Source organism: Chlorocebus sabaeus, chromosome 26 (assembly GCF_047675955.1).
Source record: "Chlorocebus sabaeus isolate Y175 chromosome 26, mChlSab1.0.hap1, whole genome shotgun sequence".
Lineage (NCBI taxonomy): Eukaryota > Metazoa > Chordata > Mammalia > Primates > Cercopithecidae > Chlorocebus > Chlorocebus sabaeus.
This window is the reverse complement of record NC_132929.1, coordinates 48,231,538-48,253,796: the sequence shown is the minus strand read 5'-3', so window position 1 is coordinate 48,253,796 and position 22,259 is coordinate 48,231,538. Positions and strand designations below refer to the sequence as shown.

At 40.6% G+C, this 22,259-nt stretch overlaps 1 long non-coding RNA gene across 1 annotated transcript in view; it reads left to right on the top strand.

The window, feature by feature from the left end:
- Positions 1 to 22,259, top strand: part of LOC119628076 (uncharacterized) — a 45,586-nt gene that overhangs the window by 10,876 nt on the left and 12,451 nt on the right. Inside the window, exon 2 of the long non-coding RNA XR_012091539.1 lies at positions 14,397 to 15,024. This is a non-coding gene — a long non-coding RNA (uncharacterized lncRNA). The remainder of the gene's footprint in view (positions 1 to 14,396; positions 15,025 to 22,259) is intronic.

Below are 22,259 nucleotides of genomic sequence, written 5' to 3'. Positions count from 1 at the left end.
GTTAGTCAGGCTAGTCTCAAACTCCTGACCTCAGGTGATCCGCCTGCCTTGTCTTCCCAAAGTGCTGGAATTACAGGCGTGAGCCACAGCACTGGGCCTCAAGTTCCCATTTTAAAGAATTTGATAGGACAATAAAGTAATTAAAATCATTACATTGTATCTACATGTTATTAAAACAGAATAGTCCTGGAGGTTTATACCATATTGATTACTATATTTGTTTACATTAAACAAAGCCGAGTATGTACGGACACATTTTTTTTTTCTGGATCACAAGCTGCATGTATGAGCCATGAGCCTTTGTTTCTCCTAAGTGAGTGTATATGGGAGGTTGAAAGTGGAGAGGATCAGACAGAGGGATGAGATATTGTGCAAAAGTGAGTATTGTTACTCAGCTGACTTTGAGAGGCACAATAGTGTGGTAGTTAGCACCATACGTGCCAGAGCTAGAAACCCTACTTATTAAATACGTGACCTTAGGCAAATTGGTTTACCTCTTACAAGCCTATTTCCTCATCTGAGAACAAAAAAAGAGGAAAAATAATACGGTTTTCTTCATTGGATTGTAATGATGAAATGAGTTGGTGTAAAGGACTTACATTATTATTATTTGACACAGGAAGTGTACAGAGCTTTGTTTTAGGTCTGACTATAAACAAAGATGATTATTCAATTTTAAAGTGGTGGCCCTTTGAAGAAAACAAAGCAATATTCATTTGTCAAATTGTTGAAAATGCTACTGTGCTCTTCTTGTATGCCTGTATTTTTATTAGTTAATTCAACAAGTCAGTTGTTCACTAACATGTCAGGCACTGTGCTAGATGTTGAGGTTAAGAAGATAAATAGGCCAGATGCGGTGGCTCACGCCTGTCTGTAATTCCAGCACTTTGGGAGGCGGAGGCTAGTGGACTGCCTGAGGTCGGGAGTTTTGAGACCAGCCTGGCCAGACGGTGAAATCCCATCTCTACTAAAAATGCAAAAAAAAACAAAAACAAAAAATTAGCCAGGTATGGTGGCAGGGAGGCAGAGGTTGCAGTGAGCCGAGATCCCGCCATTGCACTCCAGCCTGGGCAACAGAACGAGACTCCATCTCAAAAAAAAAGAAAAGATAAAAAGAACCATTTCAGCTCTCAAGAAGTTCTCAGACTAGTAAAAGAAGCAGACATGTAAACCATTAATTATAACATAAGTACTATAGTAGAAGTATGATCTGAATGTTAGAGAAGCAGGAATATATGTATCTAACTCAGTGTAGAAGGCACACAAGGGTGTAATGGAAGGATTCCTAGAGAAAGTATGGCCTGAGCTGGCTGGAGGTAGTGACTTATGCCTGTAATCCCAGCACTTTGGGAGGCTAAGGCAGGCGGATCACGAGGTCAGGAGATCGAGACCATCCTGGCTAAGACGGTGAAACCCCGTCTCTACTAAAAATACAAAAAAAAAAAATTAGCCAGGCATGGTGGCGGGCGCCTGTAGTCCCAGCTACTCTAGAGACTGAAGCAGGAGAATGGCGTGAACCCGGGAGGCGGAGCTTGCAGTGAGCCGGGACCGCGCCACTGCACTGCAGCCTGGGCGACACAGCAAGACTCCGTCTCAAAAAAAAAAAAAAAAAAAATAGCGGGGTGTGGTAGTTTACGCCTGTAATCCCAGCACGTTGGGAGGCAGAGGCAGGTGGAGCACGAGGTCAGGACATCGAGACCATCCTGGCTAACACGATGAAACTCCATCTCTACGAAAGATATTTTTTTAAAAAATTAGCCGGGCGTGGCGGCAGGCGCCTGTAGTCCCACCTACTCGGGAGACTGAGGCAGGAGAACGGCATGGATTCTGGAGGCAGAGCTTGCAGTGAGCCAGGATTGTGCTACTGCACTCCAGGCTGGGCGACAGAGTAAGACTCCGTCTCAAAAAAAAAAGTGTGGCCTGAGCTGCACATTGGAGGACAAATAAATGATGTTCTGGGAAGAGGAATGTGAATGTACATATAAAATATATTAAGTGTGAAAAACGGCATATTTGAGCCATGCCCTATTGGGGGAACTGCCAGAAATTAAGCATGCCTGAAATTTTGGGTGTATATAAGACCGTTACGGCCTGGCACGGTGGCTCATGCTTGTAATCCCAGCACTTTGGGAGCCGAGGCAGGCGGATCACATGAGGCTAGGAGTTTGAGACCAGCCCGGCCAACATGGGGAAACCCTGTCTCTACTGAAAATACAAAAAAATAGCCAAAGGTAGTGGCACTTGCCTGTAATCACAGTTACTCAGGGGAGGGCTGAGGCACAAGAATCGCTTGAACCGGGGAGGCAGAGGTTGCAATGAGCCAAGATTGCACCACTGCACTCCAGCCTGGAGACAGAGGAAGACCCTGTCTCAAAACAAAACAAAAACCTGCTGGAAATGCCATTGTTCCTTCTTGTGCCCTTCCCCTAGAAAGGTCCCTTTTTTATTTTTTTTATCCTCTTTCACTTTCTCTTTATATAACCTGGCTCAAGGCTCTTCAGCTTGCAAATGATAAGAGGTGGAAATCAAAGCCCTGATTCATCTCCCTGTCTCTAGTCTGTTCTCCTTCTCTTATGCTACTTTGAAGATTTTCCATTCTTTGAATAAAATTTGTCATTATTTTACTAGGATTTTTGTGAGGGAGACTGTGCTAGGTTGTGCTTTACTGGACTAATTTTGATCATTTAGATTTTATAGAGCTAATAGGATGAGTGCAAGTAGGGGAAGATGTATTCCATATTAATTCAATTAAATATACATATACTGAATGCAGTTGGACGTAACCATTGTGTTAGCTGTTACTGAAAATACGAATCAGGTTACATTTTCTGTCCTTAAGAAGCTTATATTCTAATACAGGAAATCATACAGGAAAAAATCTAATGCCAGATGGTTCGTCAAACAGCTGTCTGTTAAGCTTAGCACTAGGGCTATGTTTCTCAACTTTTGTTTTCATTATTATCCCCCTTATGGAACCTTTTTAGACCTGTTTTTCCTATTCAGCACCCCACTATAAAATTTTAACACCATGGATATACCGTATATGCTTTAATGGACTGTATGTGTATCTATGCTTTGCATAAAAAACATACTTTTTTTCATACCCTCCCAAAAAAACAATTTTTTCCCCTTGGTGAATAATACTGCCCATGTTGAAAGCGTGTACACTAAACTAGAGTTACCATTTCTGAGGTCTAAGATTGGGAGTAAAATTCTAGTTTCAGGATTTTAATAAATATCTAACTATATATTATAATTTAGAAATTAAATTTTCTGAGTTCAGATAAAACGCACAGCACTGTCAGCATCAGATCAAAAAATAAAATAATTGCATATGCACATACTTGTGTGGCTAAGCCCAGGGTTGTCACATTGTGTAACTTCAGGAGAGTATATTTACAGTATAGTCTGTGATGGGAAGGAAAAGAGGGAATGAAAAATAATTTGAAATTATAACCGTGATATGATTAAAATACAAAATCAACTTAAAGTTTTCTTGACATTCTTATCTTGTACAGAATTATGTGTTTGTCTTTTGCAATATATAATTAATTCTCTGTGAATGTTTAAGTCACCCACATATTAATTTACATACAGGCCAAAAATGTATTCCAACCAGAATATTCACAGAATATACACACTTATTTTATTCTTGAATATAGAGCTAAGAATATGAATGCTGTGCTAATTTTTACTCTATAAAGACATTATAAATCAGTTTTATCAAAGCTTAAGTACCCACCCTAGGACAAAAATAAATTATTCTGACCTATATGCCAAGGAACTAAAGGAGATCTCTAGCCACCAAAAAACCTGTGAGGAACTGCATTCCTACCAGATAACTGAAAGCCTTGGCTTAACAGCCTATGAGGATCTTCATTCTGCCAACAACCATGTAAGCAAACTTGGAAGTGAATCTTCCTGCAAACAAGATTGCAGCCCTGGGCAAGACTTTTGTTTGCATCTCTTGAGAGATCCTGAAACACAGAACCCAGCTAAGCCACACCCACATTCTGACCCATGGATACTCTGAAATAATAAATGTTCACTGTTGTTTTTTGTTTGGTTAGTTTTGTGTGTGATTGGTTGAGTTTTTTGGGTGTTCCCCCTCCCCCGAGATGAGGTCTGGCTATGCTGCCCAAGCTGGTCTCTAACTCCTGGGCTTAAGCAGTACTTCTACCTCAGCCTCCTGAGTAGCTACGATTACAAACGTGCACCATTGTGCCCTGTTGTTGTTTTTTAATTGAATTCCCCTTCACTTCCACCAAACCATCTCCTTTTAAAGATCGACTGTTCAATAAGTACCTGAACAGTTGATAGATTCCACATACTATACACTACCATAGAACTTAGCACTTCTTTATAGCATTTATCAAATTTGCACTTAAACAGTATGTTATCTCTCTGAATTGGTAAATTACATAAGGATGAGAACATTCCTGTTGTGTTTATTACTACAAACCATATATATAACAGTTTTTGATATTTAGAAGACATGCAATAAATAAGGTAAAAATTTATCTCCCCATTCGCTTTACCAAGTTATATCCTTGTCCTATGTTATATATAAAAATAAAATCTAGATAAAGGTCTAAAGAAAGAAAACATAAAATTAGTAGAAGAAATATTGTTTAATATGTAAATATTTGGGAGTGGGGAAGGTCTTATCAAGGATAGTACCAAAGGCAATATCTATAAAGCAAAAGATTGATAGGTATGATCATACAATTTGATACTTTCTTCTGCAAAAACAACATAAATAAAAGATACAAACTGGAAAAATACTTACAAAATATATGACATGAGGTTATTTATCCTTAATGTATAAAAGTCTTATATGAATTAATAAGAAACACATGTACACATATTAGTGTTTTGGAGAGATGGACAGAGAACATAAACTGAAATACAAATGTCTAATAAATGGCCAAAAGTTAAACTTTATTAGTAATTGAAATGGAAATTGATAACAAGCTATCATTTCTACCTGTCAGAATAATAGAGACTTTATAAAAAACTAACACTGAGTTTCGATGGGAGAAATGCAAGGACAGAATGACTACTTATAGGAGTACAAATTGGTAGTTTTTTTAGAGGGCAATTTGTAAGAAAAACCTTTAAATGAGCATGCCCGATGATCTAGCAATAATTCTTTTAGCAATTTAACCTAAAAAAATTTGTACCAAACTTTAGCTGCAAAAATATTCAGGGAATCAATTGGTTAAACAAATTGTGGCCGAGCGTGGTGGCTCACGCCTGTAATCCCAACACTTTGGGCGGCCAAGGAGGGTGGATCATGAGGTCAGAAGATCGAGACCATCCTGGCTCACACAGTGAAACCCCGCCTCTACTGAAAATACAAAAAATTAGCAGGGAGTGGTAGTGGGCGCCTGTAGTCCCAGCTACTCAATAGGCTGAGGCAGGAGAATCACTTGAACCTGGGAGGCAGAGGTTGCAGTGAGCTGAGATCGCACCACTGCACTCCAGCCTGGGCGACAGAGCGAGACTCCGTCTCCAAAAAAAAAAAAAAAATTCAAACAAAAAAATTGTATACAGAATATAAAATCAAAAACTATGTCCCCATTTAAAATGATATCGTGGAATATGAATTGACCTGGAAAGATGGTCATCGTATGTGGTTGAACAAAGAAAAAAGAGGCAAATTCATCCATTTTAAGTATATGATTCAATGAGTTTTAATACATTTATAGCATTTACAGAGTTGTACAGCCATCACATTCCAATTAAAATGATCTTTCTTTTCTTGCTTACCTATATTTTCTTCTGCTTCTATGCTAGGTATGTATAACTGGCCATTTTAAAAGTTAAATTCCCCCTTCAATACTGACTCCTCCAAAAAAAAAAAAAAAAGGCAAATTTAAAATGTCAAAATAATAGTAACGGTAGCTAAAACGTTTTTCAAAGAATGAAAAAGATAACAAGCAAATACACTTTAATTTTTGTAGAGAGATTAAACACTTGCAGAGAGGTTGGAGGACCTGCTTTCAGTCTGTGTAAGTGTTCTTATTTGCAAAAGGGCTTTACTCTTATCCCCACCTACCCTCTCTTTCTCTGACCTTGCTGATCCTCCCAATGTATTTTGGCTTTAAAAGGATAAGGAGTTTTAGTATGGGATTTATTAAAAGTCCTAATTCAGCCTTAATTCCTAAAAGTAAAAGAAACTAGGCTTGATAAACATAAGGAAACATGAATTCAAGGAATAGATAAGAACACAAAAACACAATAGAAAATGTTAGTGGGGCACGATGGTTCACACTGTAATCCCAGCACTTTGGGAGGCTGAGCCCAGGAGTTTGAGACCACCAGCCTGGTCAATATATTGAGACCCCATCTCTACAAAAGATTTAAAAAGTGGTGCTCACTGTGGTCCCAGCTATTCAAGAGGCTGAGGTGGGAGAATCACTTGAGCCTGGGAGATTGAGGGTACAGTGAGCTATGATCACACCACTGTACTACAGCCTGGGTGACAGAGCAAGACCCTGTTAAAAAACTGCTACTGAAATACATTGCTTTTTCAAAGATCAATATATAATAACCAATTGTTATAGCTGTGAAAATTATACATTATATACAAAATAAAAAGCACTGATTTACCACGTTGGGCAAAACCACAATAATTTTCCAACTCTAAGCCACTTCTGCCATCATCAAGATATCAGATCCAAAAGTACCAGAAAAATAGGGATGAGACTTGAAATTTTCTAAAAATGTTATGCTACTCAGATACATTTTGCTTTATAGAAATAGAAGGAGAGCACACATAAAATGCATATTTACCTGTGTGTCACTGTTAGAATGTAAGCTAGTGCTAGAATAAATATGAAAATATAGGAGAAGGGGTTGAAATGCCAAAGTCCTTTCATATGAGGAGACAAAAGATCAAAAGATACACTTTTCGCATAACAGAATCACAGAGTGTTATGACACAGTAGTTGTTTCTACTTCAACTTATTTATGAATGAGAAAATCAGAACAAGTATGACCTGTCCATAGTGATATATTAGCTAGTTACCATAAAAAAAAAACACACAAAACTCTCATCTCTTTCATCATAGTCTAGCACATTTTTCTTTTTCTTTCTTTCTTTCTTTCTTTTTTTTTTTTTTTTTTTTTTTTTTGAGATGGAGTTTCACTCTGTCGCCAGGTTAGAATGCAGTGGCGCAATCTCGGCTCACTGCAACCTCCGCCTCCCGGGTTCAAGTGATTCTCCTGCCTCAGCCTCCCAAGTAGCTGGGACTACAGACGCCCACCACCGTGTCCAGCTAATTTTTGTATTTTTAGTAGAAACAGGGTTTCATCATGTTGGCCAGGATGGTCTTGATCTCTTGACCTTTTGATCCACCCGCCTCGGCCTCCCAAAGTGCTGGAATTACAAGTGTGAGCCACCACGCCCAGCCTATTTTTCTTTAATCCTTGCTTTTATAGGATACAGAGTAGAAGCTCTGGAGTCTAAATGCTTGATTTCAAATCCTGTGTCACCACCTAACTAGCTATGTAATTTTGGCCAAGTTACTCAATATTTTTTTTTTTTTTTTTTTTTTGAGACGGAGTCTCGCTCTGTCGCCCAGGCTGGAGTGCAGTGGCCAGATCTCAGCTCACTGCAAGCTCCGCCTCCCGGGTTCACGCCATTCTCCTGCCTCAGCCTCCCGAGTAGCTGGGACTACAGGCGCCCGCCACCACGCCCGGCTAATTTTTTTTTGTATTTTTAGTAGAGATGGGGTTTCACCGTGTTAGCCAGGATGGTCCCGATCTCCTGACCTCGTGATCCGCCTGTCTTGGCCTCCCAAAGTGCTGGGATTACAGGCGTGAGCCACCGCGCCCGGCCCCAAGTTACTCAATATTTTTGGATCTTATCTGTATAGTGGAGGATCTAATAGTACTCAAAATAAAAGTACAACAATTGATATATTGTATGTAAAATGCTTAATACAGTGCCTGGCACATGGTAAGCATTCAATAAACACTAGCTATTTGTTACTCAGTGTAAATAAAGTTTTTTTTTTTGTTTTTTTTTTTTGTTTTTAGAGGAGTCTCGCTCCATCGCCCAGGCTGGAGTGCGATGGCGTGATCCGGCTCACTGCAACTTCTGCCTCCTGGGTTCAAGCAATCTCCTGCCTCAGCCTCCTGAGTAGCTGGGATTACAGGAGCCCACCACCATGCCCGACTAATTTTTGTATTTTTAGTAGAGACAGGATTTCACCATGTTGGCCGGGCTGGTTTTGAACCCCTGACCTCAGGTGATCCGTGCACCTCGGACTTCCAAAGTGCTGGGATTACAGGTGTGAGTAACCGCACCCAGTCTAAATAAAGTTTTTAAATGATAACATCACAGGCAAGAGTGTGACTAAAAATATGTAAAACAAGGGGTTAAAGAAGTTGAATTTGGCCGGGCGCGGTGGCTCAAGCCTGTAATCCCAGCACTTTGGGAGGCCGAGACGGGCGGATCACGAGGTCAAGAGATCGAGACCATCCTGGCTAACACAGTGAAACCCCGTCTCTACTAAAAAATACAAAAAACTAGCCGGGCGAGGTGGCGGCGCCTGTAGTCCCAGCTACTCGGGAGGCTGAGGCGGGAGAATGGCGCAAACCCGGGAGGCGGAGCTTGCAGTGAGCTGAGATCCGGCCACTGCACTCCAGTCTGGGCGACAGCGCGAGACTCCCTCTCAAAAAAAAAAAAAAAAAAAAGAAGTTGAATTTGTGTGTGGAAGCAGAGAAGAGAGAAAAGGGCATGGTGTGGAGAGGGAAATTATGAGTCAGGAAACAAACTAGATTTAATTACAGCAAGATAATGAGAAGAAAACTGGACCATAGGATAATTTTATTTTGTTTTATCTATTTATTTTTTGAAACACGGCCTCACTCTGCCTCCTAGGGTGGAGTGCAGCGGTGTGATCATGGTTCATTGCAGCCTCAAACTCACGGGCTCAAGTGATCCTCCCACCTCAGCTTCCTGAGTAGCTGGGACTACCGGCGCACGCCACTACACCCAGCTAACTTTTCAAAATTTTTTATAGGGACAGGGTCTCACTATATTGCCCAGAATGGTCTCGAACTCCTGAACTCAAGTGATCCTCTGATCCTGTTCTCCCAAAGTGCTGGGATTATAGGCATGAACCACCCTGCCCAGGCTAAGGCAAATCTTACCATAATAATTAGTTCTTTTTTTTTTTTTTTTTTTTTGAGACGGAGACTCTCCCTCAGTCGCCCAGGCTGGAGTGCAGTGGCGCGATCTCGGCTCATTGCAAGCTCCGCCTCCCGGGTTCACGCCATTCTCCTGCCTCAGCCTCCGAAGTAGCTGGAACTACAGGCGCCCGCCGTGTTAGCCAGGATGGTCTCGATCTCCTGACCTCGTGATCCGCCCGCCTCAGTCTCCCAAAGTGCTGGGATTACAGGCGTGAGCCACAGTACCCGGCCAACAATTAGTTCTTAACAAACCAACCAACAAACTACATCCGGGCATTGTGGCTCACGCCTATAATCCCAGCACTTTGGGAGACTGAGGCGAGGGGGATCACTTGATGTCAGAAGTTCCAGACCAGTCTAACATGGTGAAACCCCATCTCTACTAAAAATACAAAAATTAGTCGGGTGTGGTGGTGGGCACCTGTAATCCCAGCTACTCAAGAGACTGAGGCAGGATAATTGCTTGAACCCAGGAGGCAGAGGTTGCAGTGAGCCGAGATTGTGCCATTGCACTCCAGCCTGGGCAACAAGAGCTAAACTCCATATCAAAAAATATATATATATATATATTTTTCTAAATATATATATATATTCTTTTTTTTTTTTTTTTTTTTTTTTTTTTTTTTTTTTGAGACGGAGTCTGGCTCTGTCACCTAGGCTGGAGTGCAGTGGCCGGATCTCTGCTCACCACAAGCTCCTCCTCCTGGGTTTACGCCATTCTCCTGCCTCAGCCTCCGGAGTAGCTGGGACTACAGGCGCCCGCCACCTCGCCCGGCTAGTTTTTTGTACTTTTTAGTAGAGACGGGGTTTCACCGTGTTAGCCAGGATGGTCTCGATCTCCTGACCTCGTGATCCGCCCGTCTCGGCCTCCCAAAGTGCTGGGATTACAGGCTTGAGCCACCGCGCCCGGCCAATATATATATATATTCTAAAAGCTGGATCATGTATGCTGTATAAAGTGAATTGTATCACCCTACCAAACAGTAAAAGGCCAGAAAGTTTGGTTCCGGAGTCAGAGCCAAAACTGTTTCAGGTGGTAGCTACAGGCATACCCATTAACCAATGGTAACACAAAGAGACTTTTGTCCACATATTTATAGAATTTTGTCCCCAGTTTTTATAGGGAAATTTGTTCAAGTTTACCAAAACAATGATAGCACTCTTAAGAGTTCTATGGACCCCATCTTGAACCTTTCTTCTAAGATGGCAGTGTCCATGTAAGCTCTTTATGTGCCCTTAAAAACAGCTAGAGGTGTTAGAAATTAGAATCTTTGTAATCAATTCTTGGTTCCTCAGAATGCCCAAACAAGTAAAATTGACTGGGTTTGCAGCTGGAAGGGACTTTAGACATCCCTAATTTTACAGAAGGGAAAACTGAGGCTCCACAGGGTGAACTAACTTGCCTATCATCAAAGTAGCCAATAGCAGAGCTGGCACTAGAATTTCAGTCACCTAATTTCTAGTGCAGTACTATTTCCACTGTCAGAAGTTATTAAAATTATATATTTAAACGAGTCTTTTAAAAAAGTCAGTCCAGAGATTCCTAAATAATTACCCAGGAGTTTGTCCTGGATCAGCTGTAAAAAATTATTAGTAGTGCTTCTTAGAGATACATACCTTTGGCTCCATCTTCAGAGATTCTGATTCAGTATTGTCAGGATATGGAATCTGTATTGTTTAAAACTTTCGAGTTAATTCTCTTGATCAGCTAGGCCTGGGAAGCATTCTCTGGACCAGTCATTTATCAGATGTACCAGTACCATCGATAACATTAGTACAGCTTCTACTTGAATACCTTCAATATAAAATCTATTACATAAACAAGTCCTTGATAGTATGATACCTAAGCAAAGGAGGATGAGGACGAGGTTTAAATTCTATTTTAAACTTTAGAAACCTCTACTCAAGTTTAGGCAAAGAAGTAGGATTTCTCCGGCAGGGCACCACAGCTCATGCCTGCAATCCCAGCACTTTGGAAGGCCGAGGTGGGCAGATCACCTGAGGTCAGGAGTTCGAGACCAGCCTGGCCAACATGGTGAAACCCCGTCTCTACTAAAAATACAAGAATTAGCTGGGCATGGTGGCATGCACCTGTAATCCCAGCTACTCAGGAGGCTGAGGCAGAAGAATCATTTGAATCTGGGAGGTGGACGTTGCAGTGAGCCAAGATTGCACCATTGCATTCCAGCCTGGGCAACAGAGCAAGACTCTGACTCAAAAAAAAAAAAAGTAGAATTTCTCCATGTCTTAATAAATTGGGCATATGTGTCAGTTTTCACATAATTTGGGTCTGTGTTAATGGAACCATGGAAATAGGCAGAATATCTGTTGAGTTCAATGGTAAAACTCAGGAAGCTGGATGTAATGGTACTTTAGACTGTGTCTAAATGGTATTAAGACTGTATCTTAATTTATGAATTATGTGTTCATGCTTCTTGGCACTTGTAATTAAGGTTTCACTTTCAAATACATCAGTGTACATCTCACTCTGAAGCTAGCTATATAGAGAACAAGCAATAAATTATAAAAGCTATTATACAATTACTATTAGCATAGTAATATAACTTAGTTAATTTCAGAATTTATTTTCCCCTTCTCCTTCCTAAAGAACTTTGCTTTTGTTCAACATTTCCCCTCTCTTCCATGAATTCTACATAATTCTTTGAATCTCACCTTATCTCTAGCCCTAGCTGTTTTATTAGGACTAGTGAAAACATGGTATTCCTACTTCCATGCCCATGTTTGTTACTTGCTCCAGAACTAGGCTTAAGGCAATCAGCACATAGCATTCTTATGGTGACTATCACTGGTCTGGGGGAGAATATACATTGACCAATCAAACTGAAGGGAAAGACTTACATTCAACAGTAGGTGAGAGGTTTCCTTTCTCTCCACTTATACTTGAATAAGGGTACCTGTTACCACTACTGCTGCTGGCAACCATCATGTGGCCAAGAGGAAAGCCATTTAAGGATGAACCCTACACTCTGAGGAAGGCAGAGCTGGGAGAATAGCATAGAAATGGAGCCAGAGCATGGCTCTCTAGACACCCTAACCACTGGACTTTGTTTTGCGAGATAACAAAATTCCATATTGTTTTAGCTGGTGTGAATTAGGTTTCATTATATACAGCTGAAAATATCATAACTATTCATGCATAAAATATATTGTGAGGTGGGCAGGGGATATGTTGGAAATCTCTGTCCTCTTAATTTTGATGCTCCAAAACTGCTCTAAAAAATAAAGTCTTCTAAAAAATACATATTGCAAGGTTCAGCCCAACAAATACTTTAGTATAATGTGACCTGCTCTAATCCTCAGACTATGGCAAAATTATATTTGATCTAACCAATGAGTATTTGACTTGGAGTCTCTGAGTGTCTGGCTGCATCACCAAGACTTCATTCGTAAGGCTATTGTCCTACCTACAAAATATGTAAACTCTTATTGAGGGACACAGTATGAGAAAGGCTCTCTAGAACCATTCAGGAGCTGTGCCATGGTGTTTGCATCAGTATATATTATACTTAGTAATAGGCAATGAGTCTGCATAAAGATTTACTTACTTATTAAGCACATGCAAAGACTGAAAGGTGAGGACATTGAGGTACAAGCAGAAGTAGGGGACTGTAATGTCAAGGAAGCAGAAGGAAAAAATGTTTTGAGAAGGAAAGGATGATCAGCTGTTCAAGTGCTGCTAGAAGCTTTCTTGGAATTTCAAATGCAAGTGAGTAGGCAAGGTATTCACACATTATCAAACAAAGTTGCATATAGTAAATGTGATGTGAATTCAAAGGTTGTACATTCTAGCTCTTTCCTACTCAAAAGTAGCATCACTTAGGAGTTGTTACAATTGCAGAACCAGCCAAGCATAGTGGCTCACACCTGTAATCCATAAGAGGCCCTAGGCAGGAGAATCACCTGAGCTCAAGAGTTCAAGACTAGCCTGAGCAATATGGTGAAAGAAACTCCATCTCTACCAAAAAAATACAAAACATAGCTGAGTGTGGGGGCACGTGCCTATAATCCCAGCTACCCCAGAGACTGAGGTGGGAGGGTAGGTTGAGGTCGCAGTGAGGTGTGATTGCACCACTATGTTCTTCAGCCTGAGCAACAGAGCAAGACTGCCTCCAAAAAAAAAAAAAGGAAGCACAGAACCTCAGATGCCAGTCCCACCAATCTCACCCAGAATCTATGAAATCAAAATTTTACTTTTTTTTTTTTTTTTTTTTTTTTTGAGATGGAGTCTCACTCTGTCGCCCAGGCTGGAGTGCAGTGGCGTGATCTCGGCTCACTGCAAGCTCCGCCTCCAGGGTTCATGCCATTCTCCTGCCTCAGCCTTTCGAGTAGCTGGGACTACAGGCACCCGCCACCACACCTGGCTAATTTTTTGTATTTTTAGTAGAGGCGGGGTTTCACCATGTTAGCCAGGATGGTCTTCATCTCCTGACCTCGTGATCCACCTGCCTCAGCCTCCCAAAGTGCTGGGATTATAGGTGTGAGCCACCGCGCCCAGCCACAATTTTACGTTTTAACAACAAACTGATGAAGGCTGGCATTTTAGGAATTTAACCAAGTGATACACAGTATGAAGTGAAGAGAAGCAGTCTAGAAGTAAGGGGATAGGCTTGGTTTTTGTATTTTTTTTAAACCACTTTTGTCTTCCTTTTAATCGAAATTTTATATTTTACATATTTACATATATGCATATATAAGTATATATACATATACAATTCATTTTCACCTATAAATGTATATATACATATAAAATGTATGTATATATGTACAATTCTTTTTTACCTTTAAAAACGTGTGGTGTATGGCTGGGCGCTGAGGGTCACACCTGTAATCCCAGCACTTTGGGAGGCCGAGGTGGGTGGATCACGAGGTCAGGAGATCCAGACCATCCTGGCTAACACGGTGAAACCCCGTCTCTACTAAATATACAAAAAATTAGCCGGGCAAGGTGGTGGGCACCTGTAGTCCCAGCTACTCGGGAGGCTGAGGCAGGAGAATGGCGTGAACCTGGGAGGCGGAGCTTGCAGTGAGCCAAGATTGTGCCACTGCACTCCAGCCTGGGCGACAGAGCAAGACTCCATCTCAAAAAAAAAAAAAAAAGTGTGTATATATGTATATGTTTGTGTGTACATAAATGTTATATATATATATATTTTTTTTTTTTTTTGGTGAAGGACGACCTTACGGAGCAGCAGCCTCCTTTTGGCTCATCCTGGACGACGTCTCCTCGACACATCTGACCTTCGGGAAGGAGTTCACAGAAGCAGTGGAAGCCAAACACGTGGCTCAGCAGGAAGCAGAGAGGGCCAGATTTGTGGTGCAAAAGGCTGGGCAGCAGAAAAAGGCAGCCATGATATCTGCTGAGGGCTACTCCAAGGCAGCCGAGCTGATCACCACCTCACTGGCCACCGCGGGGACTGGCCTGATGGAGCCGGGCCAGCCGGAAGCCACCGGGGATACCGCGGGCCAGCTCTCACGCGCCTGAGGCGGGGAAGTACCTGCTCCTTCCGCTGCACCAGTGAGGGCCCACCCTGCCTGCATCTGTGCAGACCACCTGCACCTGGAGACCACCTCTCTCTGGGTGATTGCTTCTGCAGCCTCAAAGCGAGCCACCACCTGCTTAAGGATGTCTGTAGTGATGTATGGCAGCACAGGCTCATCACAGCTCTCTCCGATGCTGGTGAAGATGCAAGGAAGCTGGCTAGGGACAGGCAGGAAGAGGATGCACAGTGGGGTATTGACATTCTGTAAGTCTTTGCTACCAGTGATGACTGGCACCTTATGTGGTCGAGAATGCCAAAGGTAATTGGTTTCTGTATCCATGGGAGGAGAAAGTGAGTTCGTTCCCCTACCATAATGTCCTGTACCCCAGAATCGGTCAAAGATGACAGCTCTGTGCCCAGCATCCACATTATATAAGGCAAGAGTTCACCATGCCTCCTGCAACAGCTAAGGCCAGGCCAAACTTGCCAATGGACTCAAACACTCTGGCAGCCATGTTTCCTTCTGCTGGACCCTCTCACACTTGCTTCCACTGACCTCCACATGAATTCCTCAGCCACGCATACAAAATCTTTTTTTTTTTTTTTTTAATTAGCTGGGCATGGTGGTGCACACCTGTCATCTTAGTTACTCAGGAGACTGAGGAGGGAGAATTGCTTGAGCCCAGGAGTGGGCAGCTGCAGTGAGCTATGATTGGGCCACTGCACTCTGGCCTCCGTGACAGAGCAGGACACTGCCACTAAAATTAAAAAATTTTAAACTTTAAAATTTTAAAAATAAAAAATATATAATACATATAATTCTTTTTTCACCTTAATTTTTTTTTTCTGTAACACCTCCTTACTGATTCATAAAACGCTTCCTTGGCCAGGTGCCATGGCTCATGCCTATAATCCCAGAACTTTGGGAGGCCAAGGCAGGTGGGTCATCTGAGGTCAGGAGTTTGAGACCAGCCTGGCCAACATGGTGAAAACCCATCTTTACTAAAAATACAAAAAAGTTAGCCAGGCATGGTGGCAGGAGTCTATAATCCCAGCTACTTGGGAGGCTGAGGCAGGAGAATCACTTGAACCGAGGAGATGGAGATTGCAGTGAGCCGAGACCACACCATTGAACCCCAGCCTGGGCAATAAGAATGAAACTCCATCTCACAAAATAAAAAATAAAAAAATAAAAAAATAAAAAGCTTCCTTTTCTCAACAGTTTAACGGTATTCTATTGACTGAATAAATAATAATTTATTTTTCAGTCTCCTATGATAGACTAAGTTGTTTACAGATTTACCAATAATCCTGAAGTGAATGACTGCAAATGCGAATCACTTTCCATATGTATGAATTTATCTACAGGATTAAATTCCTAGGAATTGAAGAGTACATTTTAAACATTTAAACATTCCTGTTGTTGCTGTTAAATTTCCCTCTATAGAGGCAGTACCAATTTATGTTCCCCACTCTAAGATTGTCTTATCAAAAAAAATTTTTCTTTTTGACTGGCGCGGTGGCTCATGCCTGTAATCCCAGAACTTTGGGAGGCCAAAGCAGGTGGATCCCTTGAGGTCAGGAATTCAAGAGCAGCCTGGCCAACATGGCAAAACCCAGTCTCTATTAAAAATACAAAAATTAGTCGGGCATGGTGGCACACACGTGTAATCTCAGCTACTCAGGAGGCTGAGGCAGGAGAATCACTTGAACCCAGGAGGCAGAGGTTGCAGTAAGCAGAAATCGTGCCCCTGCACTTCAGTCCATGCAACAGAACAAGACTTCATCTAAACAAACAAACAAACAAAAGAAATTCTTAATCTTAATGAAGTCCAAAGTACCAAATGATCTTTCATGGTTACTGTTATTTTTATGTGTTGGTCCTGTTTAAGAAATCTTTGCTTACCCTGATGTCATGGAGATAACTGTTTTCTTCTAGAAGTTTAATTGAATTTAATTCTATGTAGTTTGATTACATGTAGTTTTGTGTATCCACAACCACAGTGAAGATACAGAACAGTTCCATCAACACAAGAATCTCCTCTTGTTCTTTAATAACCACAACTTCCTTTCATCCTTCTCCCATCCCTCAATTCTTAACCCTTGACAACTACACATTCTTTCTTTATCTCTGGTATTTTGTAATTTCAAGTCTGTTTTTTAAATGGAATCCTAAATATAAAACCTTTAAGGTTGGCCTTTTCACTCAACATAATTTCCTTGAGATCCATCGAAGTTGTGTGTATCAGTAGTTTGTTCCTTTTATTGCTGAGTAGTATTCCATGGTATCATGTACCACAGTTTAACCATTCACCCATTGAAGGACATTTACAGTGTTTCCAGTTTGGGGCTATTAGGAACAAAACTGCTATGACCATTGATGTACATGTTTTTGTGTGTGTGAATATAAGTTTTCTCTTCTCTGGGATAAGAGAAGAGTTCAATTGCTGGGTTATATAGTAGTTGCATGTTTAGTTTATAAGAGACCGCCAAACTGTTTTCTAGAGTGGCTGTACTATTTAACATTCTCACCAGTAATATATGTATGATCTGGTTTCTCTGTATCCTTCAAAGCATTTGGTGGTATCGCTAGTTTTTATTTTAGCCATTCTAATAGACATGTAGTGATGTCTCACTGTGATTTTAATTTGCATTTTTCTAATGTCTATTGATGTTGAATATCTTTTCATGTGTTTATTTGCCATCTGTGTATCCTCTTTGGTGAGATGCCTGTTCAGGTATTTGCGAATTCTCATTGGATTGTTTCCTTTGTGTGCTTTTTTAATTGCTGGGGTTTGAGAGTTCTTTTTATATCCTAGTCCTTTGTCAGATGTGGTTTGCAAATATTTCCTTCCACTCTGTAGCTTGTTCTTCCTCTTCTTAATGGGGCCTTTCACAGAACAGAAGTTTTTCATTTTCATGAAATGCAATTTGTCAATTTTTCCTTTTAGATATACTTTTTTTTTTTTTTTTTTTTTTTTTTTAGAGATAGGTCCTATGTTGCTCCAAGCTGGTCTCGAACTCCCGGCCTCACACAATTCTCCCACCTCAGCCTCCCAGTGTGTTGGGATTACAGGTATGATCCACTGCTCCCAGCCTACTAGGTAATATTAAGTATTCACTTTTTTTAATTTTTAATTTTTAGATTTCTTTTTCTTTTTTGAGACAGGGTCTTGTACTGTCACCCAGGCTAAAGTTCAATGGCACGATCTCGGCTCACTGCAACCTCTACCTCCCGGATTTAAGCAATTTTCCTGCCTCAGCCTCCTAAGTAGCTGGGACTACAGACATGTGCCACCATGCCTGGCTAATTTTTGTATTTTTAGTAGAGATGGGGTTTCACTATGTTGGCCAGACTGGTCTCGAACTCTTGACCTCATGTGATTTGCCCACCTCAGCCTCCCAAAGTGCTGGGAACACAGACACGAGCCACTGTGCCCAGCCTAAAAATGTTTTTAAATTTTTTTATGGGCAGCCTTTATAGCCAGAGAAGGCTTAGAGAGACCCCCAAGTATTCACATTTATTTACACAAATTGTATTTGGTTTGGAATATATCATATTATTGGGATATGCTTTTCGCATCTATAGCCTTACTTATTTTCAAAATGTGATCTGTGTTTCCTTTCCTTTATTTTTGTTTGTATTTATTCCAATAATATAGAATGTTTATTTTTTTCTATTGAATGCATTTATAATAACTTTATATATGCCCTAATGATCATTTTCTTTAGATTGATCTAATGACTGTTATAAGAAAGATGTAATTGATAATGGAATCTTTCCTATTCTTTCCCTTTATTCTTTTTGTCTTCCATCATCTGATTTTATTTTTATTTTTTAAGAAATTGGGTCTTATTGTTTATCAGCCTTTTGGCTAAGATCAAGTGTGGAGATGGGGTCTTGCTATGTTGCCCAGGCTGGATTTGAATTCCTGGGCTCAAGTAGTCTTCCCACCTCAGCCTCCTGAGTTATTGGCATGTGCCACTGCACCTGGTTGATATTAGACTTATTGTCTTTTGTAGTATTTACACTTTCCTAGAAAAGTATGTAGCTCCCTGTAATAGACAATCCAACTAATACTGGCTTTGAAAATATGGCTTTAGTTTTCTCACATAACAAGAATTCTGGAAATAGGTAGTTCTTGGCAGTTTCCCCTGCTCAACACTGTCATTGACAACTTAAGGTTTTTCTGTATTTCTGCTCTTCCATCCTCAGTATGTTGGCTCTTGACTTCATGCTTTTTGCTTCATATATCCAGGATGACTGTTGCAGCTCTGGCCATCACAATAGCATTTAAGACTAGAGGATGCTGGGTACAGTGGTTCACACCTGTAATCACAGTATTTGGGAGGCTGAGGCAGGAGAATCACTTGACCCTAGGAATTTAAGACCAGCTTGGATAGCATAGCGAGACCCTGTCTCTACAAAAAATAATTTAAAAATTAGCAGGCAAGCCGGGCATGATGGCTCACGCCTATAATCCCAGCACTTTGGGAGGCCGAGATGGGTGGATCACCTGAGGTTGGGAGTTTGAGACCAGCCTGACCAACATGGAGAAACCCCGTCTCTACTAAAAATACAAAATTAGCCGGGCGTGGTGGCACATATCTGTAATACCAGCTACTCGGGAGGCTGAGGCAGGAGAATCACTTGAACCCAGGAGGCGGAGGTTGCAATGAGCCAAAATCGCACCACTGCACTCCGGCTTGGGTAACGAGAGAGCCTCTGTCTAAAAAAAAAAAAGAAAAAAAAAAAAAAAAAAGCCAGGCATCATGACATGTACCTGAAGTCCCAGCTAATCAGGAGGCTGAGACAGGAGCATTGCTTGAACCAAGGAGGTTGAGGCTGCAGTGAGCCATGATCAAGTGCCACTGCACTCTAGCCTGGGTGACAGAACGAGACCATCTCAAAACGAAAAGGAAAAGCTGAGAGCAGCACTATTAGTGTTTGCAAAGCAAATACATGTTTACTCTATTGTCTTATTGGACAGAAATATATCATATAGTTATCTCTAGCTATACAGGAGGAAAGAAAGTGATTATGTGGTATGCCACTATTGAAATCAGTCTTTTGTTATGTCCTGTAGGAAAGTTTTAAAGTTTTCTTCATATATATCTTCTACAGTTATTTTCATTCTTGGGTGTTTTATTCTTTACTATTTTGAATATATTTTGTTGTTACATTTTCTAATTGGTTATATGGCTAATGTTTAAATTAGTTTCTGATTTTTGAGTGTTGATTATTTTGTTCATCCATATAAGTAAAGTTTCTTCTTAGTTCTGATGGTAAGTTAGGGCAGTGAGGTGGAAGAGGGAGATGTAACAACCGACACCCTGGAAGTACTGTTTCTTCCATAGATCTTACTGCATATGCTGCCCCTTTGAACTAGCTTAGCTACCCAGCAAGGCCTAGCACAAATCCAAAAGCACAGCTTAAAGAGAGCAGTGGAGCTAATACCTCTCTAAAGGCAGAAAAGCTATAGTCATTTCCCAGTACAGAAAGATGAGCAAGAAAATTACCACAATTAATAATGTGTTTGGTCTTTTTTCAGTCTACTCTTAGAAAAAAAAAATTGTGCAGCAGCTTTGCAAAACACTGCAAAGACAAAATGTAATAACAAAATAAACCCCTCCTCTAATGCTAGGGTATGGATCTTTTCTAATGACCAGAGTTTTAAACACAAGGTTTTCAAATAATTACCTGAGCTCTTGAATCTCCATAGCCCCAGAGCTGATTTTGGGGTAAGGACTAGAGAAACATGAATTGCTATGTGTAAAAAAATGCAAGGAAATAGGATTTTGTTCCATCAAAGAACGGGGCACCAAAAAGTAAAAGAGGACGAGAAAAGAAGGGAGATAGTAAAACTAAGCATATATGACAAGAGGCTAGAGTCGAAGAAATATAAATGGCTGAGGAAATTTCATTTTTGTTTTTATTTTTTAAGAATATTTATTTAAATATGATGCATGGGAATGCAGGTATGAATAAAAGAAAATGCAAGTTACAGGTTTTCAAGCCAGTCAAATATCCAATACCTCCATGGTTTTAGACAAAATTATAAGGGAGGTAAAGTTTGTCATTAGCAATCTCCTTCATGCTTTTCAGTATCCCTATCCTCCAGGTAATTAGCCCCTTCATCCTGCCTGAAAGCTCTCAAAATTCTTTCCCTATCTAGACCTTCCCTTTGCAAAGTTTATTCTTCCTTCTCTTAACTATCAAAGCATCTGCTTAGTAATATTTAGATATATCACTATATGATTGATTTGAATAATCTGATTTAAGATATGACTAAAATTTTAACTATCCTCTTAGAGAATTCATACTTTAAAACTGGTCTCTGTTAATTCATAGTTACTAAGAGGCATGTCTTTTAATGCTTCTTGTCTTGTCTATCCTCTATTGTCTCCTTGTTTCCTTTCTTTCCTTTTTTTTTTTTTTTTTCTTTTTTTGAGTCGGAGTCTTGCTCTGTCGCCCAGGCTGGAGTGTAGTGGTGCGATCTCGGCTCACTGTAAGCTCCACCTTCCAGGTTCACACCATTCTCCTGCCTCAGCCTCCTAAGTAGCTGGGACTACAGGCCCCTGCCACCATGCCCAGCTAATTTTGTGTGTTTTTAATAGAGATGGGGTTTCACCATGTTGGCCAGGCTGGCCTCAGGTGATCCACCCTCCTCAGCCTCCCAAAGTGCTGGGATTACAGGCATGAGCCATCACACCTGGTGAAAATTCGCTACAAAAAATCCAAAAATTATCCAGGTGTGGTGGCATGCACCTACAGTCCCAGCTCCTCAGGAGGTATCACCTGAGCCCAGGAGGTCGAGGCTGCAGTGAGCCATGATCATGCCACTGAATTCCAGCCTGAGCAATAAAGTGAGGCCCCATCTCAAAAGAAAAAAAAAAAATCTTTCAGCAAAATAGGAACAGAGGAGAATGTCTTCAACTTGATAAAGAACATCTACAGAAAGCCTGACACTAACAACATACTTAGGGTAAGAAACTGGAAGCTTTCTTGCTCAGATCAGGAGCAAGGCCCGAATGTTCCCTTTCACCACTCCTTTTCAGTGTTGTACTAGAACTCTTAGCTAATGAAATAAGAAAAAGAAATAAAAGTTATATAGATTTGGACAGAAGAAATAAAAACTGTCTTTGTTCACAGAAGACGCGATTTTGTATGTAAAAATCCAAAAGAAGTGACAAAAAATAAAACCTTCTGGAACTAATAAACAATTATAGCAAGATACAAAGTTAATATAAAAATTTCAATCACTATCCTATATGCCAGCTAAATATACCAGCAATAAACTAATAGAATGTGAAATTAAAAGCATTGTACCATTTACGTTAGCACCACCAAAAATGAAATACTTAGATATAAATCTAATAAAATACACATATAATCTATGTGAGGGAAAATACAAAACTCTGATGGAAGAAATCAAACAGAACTAAATAAATCAAGAGATATTTCTTGTTCTCGAATAGGAAGACTTAATATTATTAAGATGTCAGTTCTTCCTGACTTCATAGATTCAATACATTCCCAATTAAAATCCCAGC